A 25,614-nucleotide genomic window follows, 5' to 3' on the forward strand; every position below is an offset into this window, starting at 1 on the left:
CAATTTAACGGCGGAATATTTCATATATTATTCATTGTTTCCATTCCATTTATAATTCGTGTCCTTTATTGCAGAATTAGATATCATCGTTGACAACTGGCAATTATACTTATTTTCGCCTTGCCCAACATAATCTAATGGTGAGCATAATTTCCGGCGACATTAGGATTAATACCAGAGTTGTGTTAGCGTTCATTTAACAAATACGCAAAATCCGGACTATATGGGAATCGGCTTGAACAAAAAAAAAAATGCGTTTAGATGTAAAACTTGGACAATCAAGATTTGAACAAGACAATGTATCATCCCTTTTTCCTTAGGATAGTTGCTTCCCCAAAAACCAGAGTCGTCTGACAACTTTAATCCTTCAAGACTTTTGTAGGCCTTATAATAAGGATCATTTCAGCAATTAAAAGAATTTGGCTAAATCTAACGGCTTTGGATATATAACTTGCGAAAAACTACCGCCTGACCCCTTTGTGTTATTTTCCGAAACGGCAGCTATGTTTTTTTTCGACCGATCGAAAATCCCCACATATGTTATATACAGGATCTCCCAAGGAACATTCATACCAAGTTTGGTTCCAATTGGTCAAGTTGTGTCAGAGGAGAAGATTTTAAAGAAATAACATTGAAGAAAGCCAAAAAAAAAAAAAAAAAAAAAAAACATCGAAAAAAGCAATAACTCCAATACAGCTTGCCAATAACAAACGAAAAATTAATTAGATCTTATGATGATCACTTTTATTCACGTCAGGATTTGGCTTAAGCTAACTGTGTTGGAGATATAAGCGAAAAACTACTGTCTGACCCCTATGTTCCATTTTTAGTAACTGCAGTTATGCGTTTCGGCCGATCATAAATCCTCACATTTGTAATATACCCCAAGGAACATTCATATTAAATTTGGTATCAATTGGTTCAGTAGTGTCAGTAAAGAAGATATTTGAAAAAAAAAATAGCATTGAAAATATCAAACATACGTCGAAAAAGGCAATTACTAAAATATAGCTTAACAGATTAAAACAAAAATGACCGCAGATTGATCTTTTTACTTATGTCTGAATGTGGTTAAACCTAACTGTTTTGGAGATATATTTTATATTTTTAGTAACGGCTGTCATGTTTTTCGACGGATAAAAATTACCACATTTGTTTTATGCAGGATACCCCAAAAACATTAATACCAAATTTAGTTTAAATTGGGTAAGCAGTGTAAGCCAAGAAGAGTTTGAACAATTTGTAAACGACGATGACGACGACCGACGACGACAACTGACTAAAAAGTGATGGCAATAGCTCACGTGACCTTTGGCCAGACGAGTAGTCATAGACATCACTATAGACCACTTTAATGACCTTTTTCTATTGTAAATGTGCACTCGAGCGGAAAATCTGTGAGGATCAGTTTTCAACATAGAGGACACCTGGTTATGCAATGTGATGACTAATGGTCTAGTATCGATCGTCATACATGAACTAGTTTGACCTTTTGATGACAGTTTGTCTAAGATTACGTGACCGGGAGATGGTGGGGGACCAAAATTGACCAGGGGAACCGGAAGTGGATGGAGGACCAATAAAGGGAACATGGGGCCCTTGACCTAGAAAGGGGACCCTTAAAGGTTGGGAGGAAAACGACTTTCATTGGTATCCTCATTAAGTGTCCTAATTAGTGTCATTATATAGTACGGTGTAAACTGGTAAGTATAAAAAGGGGGAGGGGTATTATGATTTGTCTTTCTTTGTTTATATTGCCTAATTATTTTAATTGTTTTTTTTAATTATTTTTGTTTATTATTTGTAATTTCATTGTCATTGTATAATAATTGAATGGACAGATTTTAAATTTTGATTTGATTTTCTTTGTGTTCAGTGGATTGTGTAATTTGAATAGATGTCTCACGGGTTAGACAGATGTTTAAAACGTCTCATTTTACTAGTGATTTCAATAGCCCGTGTATTGATTTTCGACCTCTTCTTATTGTGCTTCATGCATACATTACAGTTGTAAGGACGTGTTGTGCAATGTTTACCACTAGAACATCAATGTTATCATTTTTTTTCAATTATGTTTTGTTTAATCATGTTTAATATGTTAGTATTCAGTTTAAAATTTTGAATAATCACTAATGATTATCCTGACAATTGTAAGGACAATCACCCCGGACTTGACTTTTTATGTGCAACTCGCGGTTTCTAGAAAAGCAGAGGACACTTACCCTATCGGTGCATCTGGTCCATGCTCCCAGTTTTTAGTGGAGTCCGAGTTGCTCATTTGCTTTTGTTACTTTGTGTGTATGATTTTAGTTACTTTATGGTCTTTGTTGTGTATGTCTGTTTTCCATGTCTGGTCTTTGTCCCTGGACTACATTCTTTTGATTACCGCTATAAGCTTGGTTCCCTTGATTACTCTTTTACAAATGATGTTAACAATTGGAAAGTTAAGAGCTTTTGAATGATATTGTTAGATGGACAACAGGGACTCATTGTGGTGTGGGTCTATAAAGGGATAATCACCTGTCTAAAATTATTGATTGAACTTTCCAATCTATAATAGTAATGGACTTTTTGAATGTTATTGCTGATATGTGTCAATGTACACTCGACCGACTGATGTAATGTAGTTGTGTTATATTCATATTTAAGATAATTATGTAGTTGACTTGATGAACGACTTTGTAAGGGGACAGATGTCGTTTGCTCGTGTACTTCTATGTCTTATTGATTTTCACTGTCGTGTGGTTAAATGTATTTGAAAGGTTAAGATTGTTTTCGTTTGCGGTCATTCACCCGGAGGTTTCGAAGTAGAGTTACTTCCCTTTCAATAACAACGTTTTTTTAACTTTCATATTATTGTATTTCTCCGTCACGAGAACATTATGGGTCGGAGATCCCACAATATTTTTACAAATCAATATCCATACGGATAGCTTTGGTACGAGTCCTTCTTTATACAGCGTTTATCGAAGATGATACGCTGTCGTACTGTCAACAATTGTTTCTTCCTTCTCATTATTCTATCATCTTCTATCGTGGTGCCATCAGCTCCATTTACTGCCATTTCTCTTAATAGCTCATATTTGATTTGAAGTGTGTTTTTATAATTTAACCTAATTCCTCGCACTTACAGCAGGTCGTAGTTCCGTCATCTAGTGGTTTGGTTTATTTAAAGGTATGGTTTTTTCTTTGATCTTGTTTTCAGCTACTTCATTCGTTAAGTCTCCTAAATAATTTCGTAGTTTGGTTTTCCATTTACCTTCTTTACTTTTGAATAGTATGGAGTCGGTATCATAGTACAAAGCACGGGGTCCAAGCTGTTCCAAGACGCTGTACAGGAATCGAGTGGCTGGCCAGAATGGTGTAAGACAAAGAAAACAAAGAAAGATACGTCAAAGATTACCACGAAAAAGAGAGAATTTGGCTCGAGTACAAGAATATAAATAAAAATCCCGGTATGAGAAACTTGGCAAAACTCATATTGAAAAGCTTCTTGGGAAAATTCGGAGAGCGATCGAACATGTGTCAAACAAAATACGTAACAGAACCGGCTGAGTACTTCGACATGTTAACCAGCGATCAGATTGACGTAAGTGGGATCAACTTTGTGACTAATGAAATGGCGGAAATGCGATGGAAGTTTAAAGGAGAGTTTGTTGAAACATCCCATAGGACAAATGTGGTCATTGCTGCATATACCACATCTCAGGCTCGACTGAAATTCAGCTTCTTGGAAGAACTTTGTACTATGATACCGACTCCATAATATTCAAAAGTAAAGAAGGAGAATGGAAACCGAGACTAGGAGATTAAAATTTCAAGATAAGCAAAAAAGAATATAACCAATGATGGATTATCACAAATTACGAATTTTGAATAGGTTCTATGCAAATGCCATATGTTCTGATTAAGATGCAAATAGACACCCTTAAATGCTATTTAAAATTCGTCTCAATTTTAATATTTCTTTAACCATTCAGTGAATACAAATATTGCCTGACATTAAATCCAAGCCGCCCCCTCCCGGATTTACGGGCATAAATTGTCGCTGTCTTAGTAAAACCAGAAATAATTTTTTAGCAGTTTTATTTTGAACTTAGAACTAGCATTTTTTTTCTTACGCTACCTCTACATAGCACATGCCCTCGTTTCTATCAATAACTAGATTTCAATATGAACACATGTACATATATACCCAGAGGAGAATTTTCCTCGGGGTACATGTGGATACTGATAAAAAACAACTATGATTGGCAATTGAAAATATTTATTTCCAATTTCCAAATACTTTTTTTTCATTCACTGCAACAAGTATTATTTTTCGATTATAGCTTTCAGACTTACAAGTAATGATTTTTCCTATGTCTTCAGTGTTATATCTATAACCCTTATAAGTGGGTATACATGTATATAGTGATAGGGATGTCTGTCCGTCCGTCCGTCCTTCCTTCCTTTCACCCGTCCTTCCTCCCTTTCTAAAGGTAAAGATATATGCGAAAACTACTTTCTCACTCCTGTGTTTTATTTTCAGTAACGGCGGTCATGTCTTTCGACGGATAAAAATTACCACATTTGTTTTATGCAGGATACCCCATAAACATACATACCAAGTTTGGTTTAAATTGGTCAAGCAGTGTAAGCCAAGAAGAGTTTAAAAAACTGTTAAAGTGCTTGTGTTTCTTGATTATTAAAGAGGCTTGTTCAAAATCGGAAGATTTTTAACTTATTATTAATTTGCGGCCCAAGATGGCGACGTCCATCAAATTTTACCAGCTCAGATTATTTGAAGAAAAACCATTACTATTGACATAAAAGACACGGACTGATAAAAATAAGTAAATAAAAAGGTACTGATGCCCATAATATTTATTACTATTTTTACCGAATTGTAAACAAACACAAAACCATATGCAACGAGGAAGAAGACCAAGGCCGACCCCAGCAAAGTACGATGATTGCGTAACTGGGAAGACGCTCGAGGACATATTGAATAATAGTGACATTAGTAACAATAAACAATCCTAGAAAAGCCTATCCACACACATAGATTGGTGGAAAAACAAGCAATGTAACTTCTGCAACAAGAAACAAACGCTACAGTAATGGAAAAGAGAAAACTATGCCGATGAAAGAAAGATCAGTGATCAGAATTAACTGTGACATTTCAATAATTACCAAACTAAAACGCGTTGAATGTCGTGCTGCATATTTTAAGGATATTCAAAACATTGCCAACCGCCTACACGAGGTAGAGAATCGGAAAAAAACAGAACGTATTCGACCAAACCGGAGACCCAACTATCATTGAAAACAAAAGAGTATTCAAGGCAACCAAGGTTATAACAGTAATCAAAAGAATGTAATCTAGTGACAAAGACCAGACAAGGAAAACAGACATACACAAAAAAGAACATAGAGTAACTAAAATCATACAAACAAACAAAAGCAAATGAGCAACTCGGACTCCACTAAAAACTGGGAATATATACTAGGTGCACTGGTAGAATAAGCATCCTCTGTTTGTCTAGAAACACCCACCGAGTTGCTCATAAAAAGTCAAGTCCGTGGTAGACAAACGAGGAAAAGTGCAGATGGGTACACCATAACGATCCACGAGTTCATGATGACGACCACAAAACTTCTGTAGTGATGACTTCTATCTTGTAGCAACATAACCCTGTTCCAGAAGCCGATTTGTTCTAGCGCGACACAAAACGTCTGCGTAGTTTCGGCAAGCTCTGGCATAATGTATGAGTTGTGATATGAACACTCCATACGCAGGTGCTGAAAGGATGTTGCCACAGATGAAAGGAAAGTTGGCAATTCTGAATGAAATGTCATCACGTTTGGCGTAAAGTATGGTCAATAGTTTTCCTTTTCCATCGACTTCTAAATGTAGGTCAAGATATGAGGCTTTACAGTGTCTATAGTATCCTCTATTTCAAGTTCTTTTTGGGTAGAATCGATGTATCCAGACCCCAAAATTAGGATTTTTAAAAATAATCATCTATATAACGGTAACTGAGACTAAAGGATCTAGCCAAACGATTCTTTCTTTCGAATCAGATCAGCTATAAGTCAGCCTCATAAGAGTGAAGGAATAGGTCAGCAAGTAAAGGAGCACAATTTTTTCCAATTGGAATGCCGACCGTGTGTTGAAAAACACGTCCACCACATTGGACAAATATGTTGTCGATTAAAAATTCGAACATTTTGTTAACATTTTCCTCTGTATTTTTGCGAGATGATTTGGAATTATTTCTTACAAAGTATGAGGAATCTCTACCAAGAACTATATATTTGTATTTAGGTGTAACATTTTAAATGGAAAAACAACGTTATATAAAATGTATAAGGTTTGTAAGTCGGGATTTTAACTGAGTATGGGGAATAGAAGTATACAGTGTGGTGAAAATCATAGGTTTAAATGCTATTATATTCAGATAATAGTCTTGAACTGATTGTCTCCAAAAGATCTTTCGGATTTTTCAGGATCCACATCGAGTTAATGGTGAACTGTATTATATGTCCTATGCCACACCAAACGTCATTACAAAATGTTTTTGTTTTTTGAAAATCTGATTTGTGTTTCAAAATCTCAGTGTTTGGTTATTTATAGATATAATACAATTTACATATAAATACATGTACCTGTGCATTTAACATTTATCATTTTTTGTTTCCGTAAGACTAATTAAGTCTTATCTTTTATCTACATTGTATTTCATTATCATGACATTATATATGTACATGTTATATCCATGATTAAGTTTCACTCTCTTTGTTTCCCCTTCAAACATATATTTTATTTAGATGACTCTATTCATGTACAAACTTAGCTAAGATTCATGTTTTTTCGACGCAGTCGGTATAGTTTCGCTTTTACCCTTTGACCTTAAAGACGCTCGTCCATAGAAACGCAAGTCACCTGATCAAAATTCTGTTTCCAAATTGGCCAAATACTGATAACTTAGTGGGGTTCGAAAAAGAAAATTGAAATTGCGTGCCATGCGTTATTTCCAGATGAAAATCGTAAGTAAACAAGAAAAAAACAAAACAAAAACAAAAACAAAACAAAACAAAACAAACAAAACAAACACAAACAAACACAAACACATTTTACTGCGTCGGCTATCTTTTTTTTTTAAAGATAGTACTTGTTTTAGTCTTGTTTGAAATACCAACATAAGAGAAGTTTTGTTTTAATATCCGCTGCTTGTAATAAAGGAAGTATGATCCTCACTTTGTACAAAGTATTTCTAAGTTTCATATTGTAAGTTCGGTTGAAATATGGTCAAATAAATGACATTTATATACCAAACGTTCACAAAGCAGCTCGTAGTAGTAGAAACAAAACAAAAATTCTAGTGGCATTTGCATTTTTGTTAAACACCAAATTATATTTAGGGGGGGGGGTGTACATAAATACCCAATAGTCATCCTGATATCATTCGGATTAAATTAAACGCTTGTATAACTTAAGAAAATATATTTACTTAGCCACGGTGTACATTTCTCCAGAAAATTCTAGATACATATCAGTTTTTGACCACCATTCAAAAGATGTAACAAAATGAAATAAATTTTGACATTTAATGTTTTAAGGGGACTTTAATGCATGATTTATATTAAAACCGAATTTAATTACAAATAATTACTCCAGTATCATTCCAATTGAAAATAATAACTATATAAAAGATCAAGTTATGACAAAGTAACTACAAAGACTCCAAAACACTTACCAAATGTGATAAATTATTAAGTAGTTTTTGCATAAAGCCAGGTCTACGTATTTTAAATGGACGTAAAATTGGTGACATGCAACTACAATTTACCTGCATGATTCAAATTGAAAGAGCTCCTTTTGGGTTCACTGTAAGGCATCAAATGTTGCATGTGAAGCAGAGCTTGCCAGATTAACATTGAAAATAATTTATGATATATGTATTCAAACACAAAGCGCAAATATTGATGATAACTCCAAACTAGCTTTTTTCCTCGAATATACAATTTGGACGAAAGACCAACATATGTAGAAAAATCATGTAATATGATAGATTAATGCATGATTTACAAACTCAGAACATGTCCTCCCCACTTTATAATTGAAAGTTGAAGATATTTTCAAATCCCTAGCGCAGAAAGAATATGCCCAATTTGTAATAGCTGTGTCAAAGATGAGTTCCATTTCTAATTTAATTGTTCCTCTTAGAAGGCAAAGCGAGATATTTTTTAACAGAGAATAAGATCCATTTTTTTCAAAATTACAATACCATGAATAATATTTAAAAAATAAACATAATTTTTTTATAACAATCTTTCTTACATTCTGTAGATGTTCCTTAATTTTATATCTCAATGCCCTGAGAAAGAAAAAGCAAAATGTAAAATGTTCCACTTTCAATTTATATAGAAACCCGTAATATTAGATAATTTCATTTGATTGATAAAGTGATATTTTTTCATGTGTATGTATTATGTGTGTTCTTAATTTGAATAAAATAAACATATGATATCCTCCAGAAGTAACATGTCTTAGTACTATGTACCTTATTTTTTTAAATTGTATTCTTCACTCTCATAAGTATATAACATGCTTATCCACAAAATTTAGGCTGCTTTCAGGGGCAAATGTGGGGGAGTGGCGTACTACTGTAAAATGTACATGGGGAATTCTGCAAATTGTCTGCGTGTTAAAATACAAAAGTGAAAGTGAAAGCAGAATCACTGGTAAAAATTCAAAAATCAATCTAGTTTCTCTATGAAACCGCGTAGTAGTTGCTATTCATTTGAAATTGTAATATATGAATGCAAACTGTTCTTGCCAATCAATTATCAGTTACTAATTAAAAATATTTTTAGTACAATTGAACTTTTTAATGGCACAAGGCTTCAATTATGTGTTCGGGTTCAGTATTTACAGAAACAGTAATACTGTGTTATATGATGATTTATACCTGTGTAATACATTTTTATAATGGCTTAATCTAATAATAGAATACAAGGGCAAACACGATAATATAACGTGGGCATATCCTCTTTAGCGAGTATTTTTTTCTTGCATATGAGAACGGAACAAGGAGTTGTTTTTTCCCTAGTAAGCAACTTATTAGATATTGATACAGTGAAAACTGTCTAAGCCAAACTCCTTTTGGATTGAGAGATTTGATCGGTAAATGCATTGTCTTTGATTTACAGAATTTTAAAAAAAGATATTGTTCATGTAATTAATGTGAAGGGACTAAGAAAAATGTTTCTTTTACACTGGTTACCCGTTTATCAAGTGTTTGATTTAGACAGGTTTTATTGTCCTTTAAGGGACGCACATGCTTTAAGTTTTAATTCAATCTTAATTATTTCAGACATTCGGCTTCTAAACATTTCTTCAATGTATCGTAACCTTAGTTTCAAGTGCAACTGTGAAAAAGACACGTTGTAAATGGACATGCTTCATCTGATGGCTGTCACTAGGTATTATCTTCATCGTTGCTGCTGACCTTACACAAGACAAGTATTGTACAGACGAAAATGAACAGACTCGAAGAATAGCCTGATTCCTCTTTGTCTCTCTCACTTTACCTTTGGGGAAAAGAAAAGACATTACCAGGAAAACACAGCCATTGGGAACTCCTTATAACTTATAAAATGTGCCTAGAGATATATGTAGCATTTACTATTCTGAAAATTACAAATCTACATACACGTAAGAAGAGATTAGTTGATTTCGATCAAGTCTATACGTTATACATGTACATGTTTTTCCAGTTGAGATTTAATTCAAACACTACCGATACTCAAAATGATAACTTGCTAAATTATAAGAATGCACAATATTATATCACAATTAGAAAATTAAGTAGCTGTCTGTATAAACGTCAGTCAGGTGGTGATACATATACACGCATATAAAAACCCACAAAATCGACTTTTAGTTTTAGTTTAGACCATTATTAACCAATCTTATTTTGCCATCCGGTCGTTGCACCTTTATGATATACCTGTTGAACAGATTGTATATGAAATTTGCACTTCAAATTTATTATGGATTGGTCCAGCATGATATGAAAAATCTCGTCTGTTTTAACTTGATTCTCATGGTGCAAATAGTCAAATTACTGGGACTGACACTTTATACTTTTAAGTTGTAAGCCCATTTTGATATCCCCAAAATATGGCTTTAAATTTCATACATGTATTAAGTTACATATCAAAGTATTGTCACAAATAATTTCGTATTCAAAGCGGTTTTGGGTCTCATGTTTTATGTGTGATCGGAAGAATGTTGTCTAATGTGGTTAGATACGTGCGAATTTAAAACTTCAGTCTTAAATCCGTACGTTGACTTACATGTACATTGTACCATATCTAGTAACATGTTCATAAATGATGCAAAACTGTTCCAACATTTTGTTTTATCACTTTAAGTTGTAAAGTAAGGTTATGCATATAGCCTAAACATTTGACGCCAATGCTCCAGAAAGAAGACCTCCTAAAAAGTAACAATAATAAATGCGCTAAATATAAAAAATCAAACAAAGAAGGGAGTTTTACTCCAAAACTTCCTCCTGGAAACTCCCAACTTTACTGCTACATGTATGTTTCATGTTTCAAATGTAATTTTTTTTATATTTTGCTAGACAAGTTTACAGTTCTATCTGCAAGATGTACAATAAAAGTTAGCACAATGGCATCTTTTTTGTACAAAATATTGTTTTAGAATTGATGTGCGTTTTTCTACTCATTTATATGCTTTTTTTTCTCGTGTTATTTTTCTCGATCTGAATTCATGATCAATGCATATTCATTCATATTTTTACAATGTTTTACTGTAATTATGGAAGATATTTGTACGTATACATGCATTAAGTTACAGTTACTATCGTACGATAACATAGATTTTGCTAACCATACATTATATCTTATCCTACCAGTGCACATTGGCCAAACGAAATGGTTTTAATTGTACTCGAGGGGCTTGTTTAATGCGAGTTTTATTTTATTTTGTTTTATTTTATTTTATTTTTATTTTATGTTTCATTAACAGTTGTTGTTTGTTTGTTTTTTTTTTTTGCTAAATTGTCGTTTCTTAGAATGTATTCCTTTCTTCTCATATTGAAGAAAGAAAGGAATGTATTTATTGCTTTTAAGTCTTGTCTAAATGTTTTCAGAAGGTAAAACTGACACATCTTAATGTTCTCTTCTATGACCAATGAAGTGGACTCTTATTAGAAGCTCTGGCGAATTGAAAACTAAAAATTTGTTTTATATTTCTTGTTTATGTCTTACATATAAGGGCAACAACCGGTGAAAGGGAGATAATTCAATTTATAAAACGGAGGTCATAGTGATTTTTCCCTTTCACCGTTAGAGGCATGTACATTGCACCAGAGTTTCTGTTACTATTTTCTTAATTTAAATTAAGCATACAAATTCTCACTTCTTTCCAAAAAAGGGTCTTAATTCTGGCATGATCGTTGAGGTCTAACATCATAATTTATTTATGATATTTAGACATTGTTCTGCCCTATATACACATATTTTTTACTCGAATGCAGATCGGTGTTTGCTGGCAGACATATTAAGTAACCAAAGCTCTATTAAAATGAAACTTGTCTATACCAAACCCCAAATAAACTTGTCTACACCAAATCCCAAATGAAACTTGTCTATACCAAACCCCAAATAAACTTGTCTATACCAAACCCCAAATAAACTAAAAGCCAGTCTTAACCATAAATTCCATGAAGTCCCTTCGTTTGAGTTAATTTATACACAGTGACGGTATTTCGTTTCCGGATAACGCGAACAAATTCTACATTCCAGAAGGGGTTCTGTTTGACAGGTTTCACCGTATACTAAATTGCAGCCCAAAAACAGTGAGTACCAGACTATCTTGAGACGAAACGTGAACTACTATGGTAACATCTACTACATGTAGCAGCCATTCTGATATTTTGCATGTACATGTACTAATATATTTTACAAACTCTTCACCCTTGTTTTCATATTTATCCATCTTGATATCCATAAATATAATACATGCAGAGTTCCATACATGTATCCTTGTTCTGTTTTGCATAGAGGGCGCAACTGCAATTGACCACCCATCTTCAGTTTGAGGTTCAGGTGCTTAATTTAAATGCCTCCATAATCTAACACTTCGAAGGTGAACAAACTGTCAGTTCGTCTTCAGTAAAGCGTGCCTACATTGTCAAAATTGTGTGTTTTTTAGTGTTTATTAAGATTATTTTTTTAAATAAATTTTGCCTGATTCAATAGATTGGTGATAAGATATAATAATATCCAACCTTAAACTATTACACCAGCTCCCCCTTCAATTTGATAGCAAACTAGGTATGTTGTGAGTATGCGCACTACGCATTTCCGTTCTTATTATGATATGTCCTTTATCAAAGGTATGTTGCGTAGATTGTTTTTTTTCAAGTTATAACAGGTATTTTTTTATTTTGTGTTTGTGTTTCCAGATTATGCTTGAAGGCCTAAAACGGATGACTTGATTATATAAAAAAATGTTTACAAATTTGAATTTTATGATCCCTAGTTTACATGTATGTGTTACACTTCACGTTGACGTACTCCCAAACAGTTAGAATGGGGAAATGCTCTCGGATCCACGTGGGGTCTGGGAGTAGGCCAGAGTGTCAACAGAGCAGCCCAGCCGCTAGTAGGACATACTCTGACTGAGTTCTTCGGTCGGGTACCCTGAAGGCTGGGCTCCGCTACCTCCAACTATTAACAGATATTTACTAACAGAATATCCGTAAGGGGCGGTCGTGCGAGATCCGTTAGGATAGTCAAGACCGTAAAAACCCCCAATCATCATCATCACTGTACCTATTTTCAAATATGTGTTACTAGATTCGGTGTTTAAAACAGGAATAAAGTAACCATATGATATCGCCTTGAGGTAACATGTCCAAGTACAATGGGTTAATTTGAAATGGTACTCCTCACTCTCATGAGTATAATATGCTTATCCACAAAATTTAGGCTGCTTTCAGAGGCAAATTAATGCGGGAAGGGCCTTACTACTGTAAAATGTACATGTTTTGTATATGGAAACTTCTGCTATAATGCCAGTTATGCATACTTTTCTTGCAAAATGATTACAATAGTGAAAGTGAAAGCAGAATTAGTACTTTTCAAAAATCAATTTAGTCTATAAAACCAGCTACTATATACAAAAATTTTCAGTTCAAGTACACTTTTTAATTGCACAAAACTTTGATTAAGTGATCAATGATGAGGTTCAGTGTTTACAAAACCATTAATTACGAGTTTACATGTATAATACATTTTTATAACGAGTTAATCAAGGACATACTAGACAGTATTTTGTTATATCAGGGCGGGTCCGGGTGAGTGTGTTATGGGCGTACGCCCCCTCCCCCTTTTTCAAAGGAAAAACAAAACAATCGTAATCTACTAAGTATTGTATTGAATATGGCAATTTATTATATTCATTCATTAAACACGTCATATCCTGGTTTCCTTTTTAATACTGATTCTTGCAATTACGTTTCATTTTCAGAAAACCCAGGACCCGCTCTGAATATAACCACATACAGTGAGTTCATTTGACTTCAAATGAGACCTAAACAAAGAGTTGCTTTTTTCCCTAGCTAGTGTATTTGAACTAAATTAGACCTATCAATATCTTAAAAAGGCAAATTTTACAACAACTTTGATGGTAATTTCTGGAGGTTATCAGGTATAAATACTCGATTAATATAATCATAATATCTCTGCGTTTTTTCGTTGCAGGGTCACACCTTATGCACATTTTGCCTGATTATTAGAATATAAGTACTTGATACAGTAAAAAACTGTCTAAATCTTGCTTCGTTTGGATTGAGAGATTTGAACGATAAAGATGTGTTCGATTTTTAGAATTAAAAATAAATATTGTACATAATATGTAATTGATGTGAAGTGACTAAGAAAGACGTTCCCTTTACACAGTTTACCCCTTTATCAAGGGTTTGGGTTAGACAGGTTTGGCTGCATATCCCATTTTAGTGACGTACGTTATAACTTTTAATTTCGTCGTAACTTTTTCAGATACTCGACGTATAAATATTTTCTTCCATGCCTCGTAACCAGAATTTCAAGTGCAACTGTGGACAGGACACGTGTAAATGGACATGCTTCATCTTATGGCTGTCACTAGGTATTATTTTCATCTTTGCCGCTGAGCTGACACAAAGCAAGTATTGTACAGACGGCAATGAACATACTCGAATTGTAGCTTTTCCAATAGGATCTGCCTTTGCCTTCCTATTAGTCGGACCATTCTTGTGCACCATTTGTGGAAAACCGATTCTCTGCAAAGCCATTTTCCTACTAATTTTTCTAGCAACAGCAGGCACTTGTACAGTTTTTTCTGTTTTATCCGTTATCAAAAGCTGTCATAAAGAAGAATTGTTATTAGCACTCTTCTCTATTGGATGGGTATGTTCGTTTATTGGAGGCTGTGTATTTGGAAGAATAGTGGCCAATATGGTTGGATACGTAAGGATGTGAATTAATGCAAATAGCAGTAAAACACTAACTGGATGATATTTAAATGTCTTTTTTACACATATACATGCGCATTTCCCTTGTGTAATATTATTCTTACATGTACATGTAGAAGTGTCATTTTCCGTAACACCTGCAAGCTGTTCGCTGTGAGCGGAGTATTTAGTTATCGTGGCGTTTGTTCGTCCACAACTTCTCCATTACTGATTTGTTTTACATATCACTGCAAAATAATATTTTGACCGATGCTTATTTCATGTACCAATATAAGTATGCCAAGAATGAGGAATTAATTTCAGATAGAAGCAACATGTTGTTTTTGCACTGACAAGTTGGGGAGAACCTTTTTAGAGCTTTCTTCATTTTATTGTTTTAATTTCCATTGAAATGTAAAGATTCGCGCTTTTAAAAACCCGGTTATTATTATGCTTAATTGGGCAATTTGAGGACTGTTATATAAAAAAACACTTTTCATCTCCAGGGTCGCTCCAATTTAAACATCATACATTATACTTGTATCAATCAATCAAAAAATTTTTTTTTCACCTTGTTACATGACTGCATAATTTAGTAAGGAAGATTTAATTTATGCCATATATTATATGCAAACAACTGGGCATCATACATGAACATTGAATTGCCCGATAACAGACTTGTAAAGGAACTATCCATGCTTGGCTTAGTATTTGGGGAAATAAAGGGTAATTACGTGTATGAAATAACCGAGCTGATAGTCAAACGAGTTCAGGAAATTGTATGACGGAAAAGCAAACAAGGCAAGTTCACATGACAAATGACAATATCAAGGAAAAAGCCGGGCAATTGAAAATAACTATTGTCTTGGTGTCTATAATTGTTTTGTCAGAAACATTAACATCTCAATCCAGATATTGGAAATACAACTTTTTCATTCAATGTAAATTTCCCTAGGCACAGTGTAAAATTTAAAATATTTTATTTTTCATTCAACTGGAAAATTGCACGTTTTAGTTGCATTGGTGCTGGTTATTTTTCGATTGCAGATTGATTTATTTTATAGTTTGCGCTAGCGACAGCTGATCTTGTTATTAATTAGAAAAAAAAGAAAAATAAATAAATAATTAATGGATAAAGTACTTATATTGTTAGCATAGGTGTTTGTAAGAATCGGGCAAAATGGAAAAAAAATCAGAAACATAATAAAGTCACATCAAAACCCCACCAATTTGACAATGTAATGTCACTCAAGGATACTTTCTGTTTGAAAATACCATTATTTGATCTCTGCATCACTGATTTTGCTCAGATGTTTTTTTCAATAGAATGTTAGTAAATGTAAACGGCACATAATAATCAGTATAATGACGGAGTGTGGAAATTTGAAGATAGATAGATCAAAATGGTGTTTTTGACAGAGTTATCTGCCATTGAAATGTTCATTTTTAATACAATTCTATGAAATTATGAAATAAACTCGATGCACCAATATGATATGGAAAATATTGTCTTCATTTCCTTGATTTATATGGTGCAAATAGTTAAATTACGACATCAAAATGATGGGTTCTTTTATACCATGTTTTACCAACTGCCTGATTCTTACAGAGACTGACATTTACAATATAGTTCATGACAAAGTTATTCCAAGCAAACACATGTACGCCTTAATTTAAATTGGATGTAATATTTGCGGATTATTTTATAATGTTTGTTTGTTGCGTCTGATATAAAACAGAGCGCTGCACTATATATACCATATACATGTATCTGGATGTTGTTGCTTTCTTAATAAAAAAAATGACCAAATTATTATCACTTACTTCAGAACAGCACTAGTTCAAATGGGTGAACAAGTGTTTCAGATTTGATATCTTTAATTGGTCAAAGTACCAAGCTGCATATCATTTATACAATGCTATGTATGTTGTATTATTAGTGTCACAGTATAAATATTTATATATATTTTGGTATATTTTTGGTTGTTATATTTAGGTTGTTATACATTTATTTAATACCTAAATATACTTTCGTTTATTATCTTATTTACTTTTGAGTTTATTCCTATACATTCCATCTTCATCTCATAATTATAATCATTGTTATTGTAATCATCATGTGACGGTTGACTGGACCGCTCTCCGCTAACAGGTTCCCGCTGCACGGACTTTACTTTTCTTTTATTAAATTGTCATTCTGCACTTCGACTTTCACCAGAGTGGATTGTCTTATCGACATCCTTTATTGCAGGTTAGTCAATTGTAATAATCTTTGTAAAATAATTGATATTTCAATTTAACGGCGGAATATTTCATATATTATTCATTGTTTCCATTCCATTTATAATTCGTGTCCTTTATTGCAGAATTAGATATCATCGTTGACAACTGGCAATTATACTTATTTTCGCCTTGCCCAACATAATCTAATGGTGAGCATAATTTCCGGCGACATTAGGATTAATACCAGAGTTGTGTTAGCGTTCATTTAACAAATACGCAAAATCCGGACTATATGGGAATCGGCTTGAACAAAAAAAAAAAAAAAAAAGCGTTTAGATGTAAAACTTGGACAATCAAGATTTGAACAAGACAATGTATCACCCCTTTTTCCTTAGGATAGTTGCTTCCCCAAAAACCAGAGTTGTCTGACAACTTTAATCCTTCAAGACTTTTGTAGGCCTTATAATAAGGATCATTTCAGCAATTAAAAGAATTTGGCTAAATCTAACGGCTTTGGATATATAACTTGCGAAAAACTACCGCCTGACCCCTTTGTGTTATTTTCCGAAACGGCAGCTATGTTTTTTTTTTCGACCGATCGAAAATCCCCACATATGTTATATACAGGATCTCCCAAGGAACATTCATACCAAGTTTGGTTCCAATTGGTCAAGTTGTGTCAGAGGAGAAGATTTTAAAGAAATAACATTGAAGAAAGCCAAAAAAAAAAAAAAAAAAAAAAAAAAAAAAAACGAAAAAAGCAATAACTCCAATACAGCTTGCCAATAACAAACGAAAAATTAATTAGATCTTATGATGATCACTTTTATTCACGTCAGGATTTGGCTTAAGCTAACTGTGTTGGAGATATAAGCGAAAAACTACTGTCTGACCCCTATGTTCCATTTTTAGTAACTGCAGTTATGCGTTTCGGCCGATCATAAATCCTCACATTTGTAATATACCCCAAGGAACATTCATATTAAATTTGGTATCAATTGGTTCAGTAGTGTCAGTAAAGAAGATATTTGAAAAAAAATAGCATTGAAAATATCAAACATACGTCGAAAAAGGCAATTACTAAAATATAGCTTAACAGATTAAAACAAAAATGACCGCAGATTGATCTTTTTACTTATGTCTGAATGTGGTTAAACCTAACTGTTTTGGAGATATATTTTTTTTTTTTAGTAACGGCTGTCATGTTTTTCGACGGATAAAAATTACCACATTTGTTTTATGCAGGATACCCCAAAAACATTAATACCAAATTTAATTTAAATTGGGTAAGCAGTGTAAGCCAAGAAGAGTTTGAACAATTTGTAAACGACGATGACGACGACCGACGACGACAACTGACTAAAAAGTGATGGCAATAGCTCACGTGACCTTTGGCCAGACGAGTAGTCATAGACATCACTATAGACCACTTTAATGAACTTTTTCTATTGTAAATGTGCACTCGAGCGGAAAATCTGTGAGGATCAGTTTTCAACATAGAGGACACCTGGTTATGCAATGTGATGACTAATGGTCTAGTATCGATCGTCATCCATGAACTTGTTTGACCTTTTGATGACAGTTTGTCTAAGATTACGTGACCGGGAGATGGTAGGGGACCAAAATTGACCAGGGGAACCGGAAGTGGATGGAGGACCAATAAAGGGAACATGGGGCCCTTGACCTAGAAAGGGGACCCTTAAAGGTTGGGAGGAAAACGACTTTCATTGGTATCCTCATTAAGTGTCCTAATTAGTGTCATTATATAGTACGGTGTAAACTGGTAAGTATAAAAAGGGGGAGGGGTATTATGATTTGTCTTTCTTTGTTTATATTGCCTAATTATTTTAATTGTTTTTTTTAAATTATTTTTGTTTATTATTTGTAATTTCATTGTCATTGTATAATAATTGAATGGACAGATTTTAAATTTTGATTTGATTTTCTTTGTGTTCAATGGATTGTGTAATTTGAATAGATGTCTCACGGGTTAGACAGATGTTTAAAACTTCTCATTTTACTGGTGATTTCAATAGCCCGTGTATTGATTTTCGACCTCTTCTTATTGTGCTTCATGCATACATTACAGTTGTAAGGACGTGTTGTGCAATGTTTACCACTAGAACATCAATGTTATCATTTTTTTTCAATTATTTTTTGTTTAATCATGTTTAATATGTTAGTATTCAGTTTAAAATTTTGAATAATCACTAATGATTATCCTGACAATTGTAAGGACAATCACCCCGGACTTGACTTTTTATGTGCAACTCGCGGTTTCTAGAAAAGCAGAGGACACTTACCCTATCGGTACATCTGGTCCATGCTCCCAGTTTTTAGTGGAGTCCGAGTTGCTCATTTGCTTTTGTTACTTTGTGTGTATGATTTTAGTTACTTTATGGTCTTTGTTGTGTATGTCTGTTTTCCATGTCTGGTCTTTGTCCCTGGACTACATTCTTTTGATTACCGCTATAAGCTTGGTTCCCTTGATTACTCTTTTACAAATGATGTTAACAATTGGAAAGTTAAGAGCTTTTGAATGATATTGTTAGATGGACAACAGGGACTCATAGTGGTGTGGGTCTATAAAGGGATAATCACCTGTCTAAAATTATTGATTGAGCTTTCCAATCTATAATAGTAATGGACTTTTTGAATGTTATTGCTGATATGTGTCAATGTACACTCGACCGACTGATGTAATGTAGTTGTCTTATATTCATATTTAAGATAATTATTTAGTTGTCTTGATGAACGACTTTGTAAGGGGACAGATGTCGTTTGCTCGTGTACTTCTATGTCTTATTGATTTTCACTGTCGTGTGGTTAAATGTATTTGAAAGGTTAAGATTGTTTTCGTTTGCGGTCATTCACCCGGAGGTTTCGAAGTAGAGTTACTTCCCTTTCAATAACAACGTTTTTTTAACTTTCATATTATTGTATTTCTCCGTCACGAGAACATTATGGGTCGGAGATCCCACAATATTTTTACAAATCAATATCCATACGGATAGCTTTGGTACGAGTCCTTCTTTATACAGCGTTTATCGAAGATGATACGCTGTCGTACTGTCAACAATTGTTTCTTCCTTCTCATTATTCTATCATCTTCTATCGTGGTGCCATCAGCTCCATTTACTGCCATTTCTCTTAATAGCTCATATTTGATTTGAAGTGTGTTTTTATAATTTAACCTAATTCCTCGCACTTACAGCAGGTCGTAGTTCCGTCATCTAGTGGTTTGGTTTATTTAAAGGTATGGTTTTTTCTTTGATCTTGTTTCCAGCTACTTCATTCGTTAAGTCTCCTAAATAATTTCGTAGTTTGGTTTTCCATTTACCTTCTTTACTTTTGAATAGTATGGAGTCGGTATCATAGTACAAAGCACGGGGTCCAAGCTGTTCCAAGACGCTGTACAGGAATCGAGTGGCTGGCCAGAATGGTGTAAGACAAAGAAAACAAAGAAAGATACGTCAAAGATTACCACGAAAAAGAGAGAATTTGGCTCGAGTACAAGAATATAAATAAAAATCCCGGTATGAGAAACTTGGCAAAACTCATACTGAAAAGCTTCTTGGGAAAATTCGGAGAGCGATCGAACATGTGTCAAGCAAAATACGTAACAGAACCGGCTGAGTACTTCGACATGTTAACCAGCGATCAGATTGACGTAAGTGGGATCAACTTTGTGACTAATGAAATGGCGGAAATGCGATGGAAGTTTAAAGGAGAGTTTGTTGAAACATCCCATAGGACAAATGTGTCATTGCTGCATATACCACATCTCAGGCTCGACTGAAATTCAGCTTCTTGGAAGAACTTTGTACTGTGATACCGACTCCATAATATTCAAAAGTAAAGAAGGAGAATGGAAACCGAGACTAGGAGATTAAAATTTCAAGATAAGCAAAAAAGAATATAACCAATGATGGATTATCACAAATTACGAATTTTGAATAGGTTCTATGCAAATGCCATATGTTCTGATTAAGATGCAAATAGACACCCTTAAATGCTATTTAAAATTCGTCTCAATTTTAATATTTCTTTAACCATTCAGTGAATACAAATATTGCCTGACATTAAATCCAAGCCGCCCCCTCCCGGATTTACGGGCATAAATTGTCGCTGTCTTAGTAAAACCAGAAATAATTTTTTAGCAGTTTTATTTTGAACTTAGAACTAGCTTTTTTTTTCTTACGCTACCTCTACATAGCACATGCCCTCGTTTCTATCAATAACTAGATTTCAATATGAACACATGTACATATATACCCAGAGGAGAATTTTCCTCGGGGTACATGTGGATACTGATAAAAAACAACTATGATTGGCAATTGAAAATATTTATTTCCAATTTCCAAATACTTTTTTTTTCATTCACTGCAACAAGTATTATTTTTCGATTATAGCTTTCAGACTTACAAGTAATGATTTTTCCTATGTCTTCAGTGTTATATCTATAACCCTTATAAGTGGGTATACATGTATATAGTGATAGGGATGTCTGTCCGTCCGTCCGTCCTTCCTTCCTTTCACCCGTCCTTCCTCCCTTTCTAAAGGTAAAGATATATGCGAAAACTACTTTCTCACTCCTGTGTTTTATTTTCAGTAACGGCGGTCATGTCTTTCGACGGATAAAAATTACCACATTTGTTTTATGCAGGATACCCCATAAACATACATACCAAGTTTGGTTTAAATTGGTCAAGCAGTGTAAGCCAAGAAGAGTTTAAAAAACTGTTAAAGTGCTTGTGTTTCTTGATTATTAAAGAGGCTTGTTCAAAATCGGAAGATTTTTAACTTATTATTAATTTGCGGCCCAAGATGGCGACGTCCATCAAATTTTACCAGCTCTGATTATTTGAAGAAAACCCATTACTATTGACATAAAAGACACGGACTGATAAAAATAAGTAAATAAAAAGGTACTGATGCACATAATATTTATTACTATTTTTACCGAATTGTAAACAAACACAAAACCATATGCAACGAGGAAGAAGACCAAAGCCGACCCCAGCAAAGTACGATGATTGCGTAACTGGGAAGACGCTCGAGGACATATTGAATAATAGTGACATTAGTAACAATAAACAATCCTAGAAAAGCCTATCCACACACATAGATTGGTGGAAAAACAAGCAATGTAACTTCTGCAACAAGAAACAAACGCTACAGTAATGGAAAAGAGAAAACTATGCCGATGAAAGAAAGATCAGTGATCAGAATTAACTGTGACATTTCAATAATTACCAAACTAAAACGCGTTGAATGTCGTGCTGCATATTTTAAGGATATTCAAAACATTGCCAACCGCCTACACGAGGTAGAGAATCGGAAAAAAAACAGAACGTATTCGACCAAACCGGAGACCCAACTATCATTGAAAACAAAAGAGTATTCAAGGCAACCAAGGTTATAACAGTAATCAAAAGAATGTAATCTAGTGACAAAGACCAGACAAGGAAAACAGACATACACAAAAAAGAACATAGAGTAACTAAAATCATACAAACAAACAAAAGCAAATGAGCAACTCGGACTCCACTAAAAACTGGGAATATATACTAGGTGCACTCGTAGAATAAGCATCCTCTGTTTGTCTAGAAACACCCACCGAGTTGCTCATAAAAAGTCAAGTCCGTGGTAGACAAACGAGGAAAAGTGCAGATGGGTACACCATAACGATCCACGAGTTCATGATGACGACCACAAAACTTCTGTAGTGATGACTTCTATCTTGTAGCAACATAACCCTGTTCCAGAAGCCGATTTGTTCTAGCGCGACACAAAACGTCTGCGTAGTTTCGGCAAGCTCTGGCATAATGTATGAGTTGTGATATGAACACTCCATACGCAGGTGCTGAAAGGATGTTGCCACAGATGAAAGGAAAGTTGGCAATTCTGAATGAAATGTCATCACGTTTGGCGTAAAGTATGGTCAATAGTTTTCCTTTTCCATCGATTTCTAAATGTAGGTCAAGATATGAGGCTGACTTGACAATGTCTATAGTATCCTTTATTTCAAGTTCTTTTTGGGTAGAATCGATGTATCCAGACCCCAAAATTAGGATTTTTAAAAATAATCATCTATATAACGGTAACTGAGACTAAAGGATCTAGCCAAACGATTCTTTCTTTCGAATCAGATCAGCTATAAGTCAGCCTCATAAGAGTGAAGGAATAGGTCAGCAAGTAAAGGAGCACAATTTTTTCCAATTGGAATGCCGACCGTGTGTTGAAAAACACGTCCACCACATTGGACAAATATGTTGTCGATTAAAAATTCGAACATTTTGTTAACATTTTCCTCTGTATTTTTGCGAGATGATTTGGAATTATTTCTTACAAAGTATGAGGAATCTCTACCAAGAACTATATATTTGTATTTAGGTGTAACATTTTAAATGGAAAAACAACGTTATATAAAATGTATAAGGTTTGTAAGTCGGGATTTTAACTGAGTATGGGGAATAGAAGTATACAGTGTGGTGAAAATCATAGGTTTAAATGCTATTATATTCAGATAATAGTCTTGAACTGATTGTCTCCAAAAGATCTTTCGGATTTTTCAGGATCCACATCGAGTTAATGGTGAACTGTATTATATGTCCTATGCCACACCAAACGTCATTACAAAATGTTTTTGTTTTTTGAAAATCTGATTTGTGTTTCAAAATCTCAGTGTTTGGTTATTTATAGATATAATACAATTTACATATAAATACATGTACCTGTGCATTTAACATTTATCATTTTTTGTTTCCGTAAGACTAATTAAGTCTTATCTTTTATCTACATTGTATTTCATTATCATGACATTATATATGTACATGTTATATCCATGATTAAGTTTCACTCTCTTTGTTTCCCCTTCAAACATATATTTTATTTAGATGACTCTATTCATGTACAAACTTAGCTAAGATTCATGTTTTTTCGACGCAGTCGGTATAGTTTCGCTTTTACCCTTTGACCTTAAAGACGCTCGTCCATAGAAACGCAAGTCACCTGATCAAAATTCTGTTTCCAAATTGGCCAAATACTGATAACTTAGTGGGGTTCGAAAAAGAAAATTGAAATTGCGTGCCATGCGTTATTTCCAGATGAAAATCGTAAGTAAACAAGAAAAAAACAAAACAAAAACAAAAACAAAACAAAACAAAACAAACAAAACAAACACAAACAAACACAAACACATTTTACTGCGTCGGCTATCTTTTTTTTTTTAAAGATAGTACTTGTTTTAGTCTTGTTTGAAATACCAACATAAGAGAAGTTTTGTTTTAATATCCGCTGCTTGTAATAAAGGAAGTATGATCCTCACTTTGTACAAAGTATTTCTAAGTTTCATATTGTAAGTTCGGTTGAAATATGGTCAAATAAATGACATTTATATACCAAACGTTCACAAAGCAGCTCGTAGTAGTAGAAACAAAACAAAAATTCTAGTGGCATTTGCATTTTTGTTAAACACCAAATTATATTTAGGGGGGGGGTGTACATAAATACCCAATAGTCATCCTGATATCATTCGGATTAAATTAAACGCTTGTATAACTTAAGAAAATATATTTACTTAGCCACGGTGTACATTTCTCCAGAAAATTCTAGATACATATCAGTTTTTGACCACCATTCAAAAGATGTAACAAAATGAAATAAATTTTGACATTTAATGTTTTAAGGGGACTTTAATGCATGATTTATATTAAAACCGAATTTAATTACAAATAATTACTCCAGTATCATTCCAATTGAAAATAATAACTATATAAAAGATCAAGTTATGACAAAGTAACTACAAAGACTCCAAAACACTTACCAAATGTGATAAATTATTAAGTAGTTTTTGCATAAAGCCAGGTCTACGTATTTTAAATGGACGTAAAATTGGTGACATGCAACTACAATTTACCTGCATGATTCAAATTGAAAGAGCTCCTTTTGGGTTCACTGTAAGGCATCAAATGTTGCATGTGAAGCAGAGCTTGCCAGATTAACATTGAAAATAATTTATGATATATGTATTCAAACACAAAGCGCAAATATTGATGATAACTCCAAACTAGCTTTTTTCCTCGAATATACAATTTGGACGAAAGACCAACATATGTAGAAAAATCATGTAATATGATAGATTAATGCATGATTTACAAACTCAGAACATGTCCTCCCCACTTTATAATTGAAAGTTGAAGATATTTTCAAATCCCTAGCGCAGAAAGAATATGCCCAATTTGTAATAGCTGTGTCAAAGATGAGTTCCATTTCTAATTTAATTGTTCCTCTTAGAAGGCAAAGCGAGATATTTTTTAACAGAGAATAAGATCCATTTTTTTCAAAATTACAATACCATGAATAATATTTAAAAAATAAACATAATTTTTTTATAACAATCTTTCTTACATTCTGTAGATGTTCCTTAATTTTATATCTCAATGCCCTGAGAAAGAAAAAGCAAAATGTAAAATGTTCCACTTTCAATTTATATAGAAACCCGTAATATTAGATAATTTCATTTGATTGATAAAGTGATATTTTTTCATGTGTATGTATTATGTGTGTTCTTAATTTGAATAAAATAAACATATGATATCCTCCAGAAGTAACATGTCTTAGTACTATGTACCTTATTTTTTTAAATTGTATTCTTCACTCTCATAAGTATATAACATGCTTATCCACAAAATTTAGGCTGCTTTCAGGGGCAAATGTGGGGGAGTGGCGTACTACTGTAAAATGTACATGGGGAATTCTGCAAATTGTCTGCGTGTTAAAATACAAAAGTGAAAGTGAAAGCAGAATCACTGGTAAAAATTCAAAAATCAATCTAGTTTCTCTATGAAACCGCGTAGTAGTTGCTATTCAT

The 25,614-nt window shown here is 33.7% G+C and overlaps 1 long non-coding RNA gene across 1 annotated transcript; it reads left to right on the top strand.

Moving 5' to 3' along the window:
* The first annotated feature begins 12,355 nt into the window (after positions 1–12,355).
* Positions 12,356–16,562, top strand: LOC148605191 (uncharacterized). Its single transcript, XR_015915934.1, has 3 exons — positions 12,356–12,416; positions 13,553–13,588; positions 14,083–16,562. It is a non-coding gene; the product is annotated as an uncharacterized LOC148605191 (long non-coding RNA).
* The last annotated feature ends 9,052 nt before the right edge of the window (positions 16,563–25,614 follow it).

Source organism: Perna viridis, chromosome 10 (assembly GCF_037379345.1).
Source record: "Perna viridis isolate PV_CMFRI_1.1 ecotype Kerala chromosome 10, ASM3737934v1, whole genome shotgun sequence".
Classification (NCBI taxonomy): Eukaryota; Metazoa; Mollusca; class Bivalvia; order Mytilida; family Mytilidae; genus Perna; species Perna viridis.